The sequence below is a fragment of the Notolepis coatsorum genome, assembly GCF_963971535.1.
Source record: "Notolepis coatsorum genome assembly, chromosome: 16".
Classification (NCBI taxonomy): Eukaryota; Metazoa; Chordata; class Actinopteri; order Aulopiformes; family Paralepididae; genus Notolepis; species Notolepis coatsorum.
In genome coordinates, this window is record NC_140180.1 from 5,389,789 (window position 1) to 5,390,914 (window position 1,126).

The following is a 1,126-nucleotide window of genomic DNA, read 5'->3' on the forward strand; positions in this document are numbered from 1 at the left end:
GGTGCAGATGAGGGTCTATATGCCCCATCAGTTATATTATATGTTACAATAAATATGGGCAATGAAGAATTAGAATCTGAATATACACTGTACTGCGAGTAAAGTAAACAGTATACAACGTTTCGTGTTTATATCTCACAGGTCGAACAAACCTCAACGTTATTGCCATAAAATACAACGTATATTGTTTCTTTACCTTTCTGTGATCCAGATTTAACTCTACCATTGGAAAGAGGAGATTTAACCCGATGCATAGATGTATGACTTGGCCATAATAATGTCAAAATGTTCACTTTTGGTCAATAAGCTTGGTGTTATTCACAGTCAAAGATGGGGGGGGGGGGGGGGGGGGGAATATATATTCTCCTTCGGTTCATTACAATTTACTCGAGCATAGTAACGGACACAATTAAAAATTGAAGTGATTGGAACTTGTCACCAACTGGACCGCAGGCTCCACAGCAAGCTGGTGAACGAGTTGAGCTAACCGTCGGTGTTAAAACAGGGGGGATTGTGTGCGGCGACCTGCGCGCCGCTGCGCTCTGCTGCTGCGCTCTGCTGCGGGGGCGTGCTAGGCGCAAGATGGTTGCCTTAAGTAATGAAGCAACCGGGACACCTATAGTATGCACAAACCCACACACACTAGGGCTTCGAACGTTCGGACCTTCGTTCATTACGTTGGCATTCGAATTCTAAATCAACATTTGAATTTTTTTATTTTTAATGATAAAAAAAAAGAATAATAATTTAATATATTTTGTATAATAATGAATAATGTCTATTCATTCTATTTAAAGGGGAACTATCTTATAAATGTGTGTAAAAGTGCCCAAATAGTGAAAGAAATAGTAAAATAGTTCCCCTTTAAACCAATGGGGTTTTTCTTCACAGTTGCAGATAAAGATTGTAGGCTACACTATTATTATAGTATTAAAACTGTTATATTCATTAAAGAAAGTTGATTTAATAAAAAAAAATAGACTAATTTAATCAGATTAATCACTTTATTGAAATTGAGGATTTAGTTTGAGGATATTTATAAAAAAAAAAAAAGATTACATTTTTTTTTAATTATTATTAAAAACGAAGGTTCGAACGTCCGTTCGAAAAGCCCTGACGAAGTTCG

General features: G+C 36.4%; 1 pseudogene across 1 annotated transcript in view; it reads right to left on the bottom strand.

Annotated features, from left to right (window-relative positions):
* LOC311242529 (protein diaphanous homolog 1-like) overlaps positions 1 to 1,126 on the bottom strand; it is a 65,267-nt pseudogene that overhangs the window by 33,107 nt on the left and 31,034 nt on the right. The gene's annotated exons all lie outside the window — the stretch shown is intronic.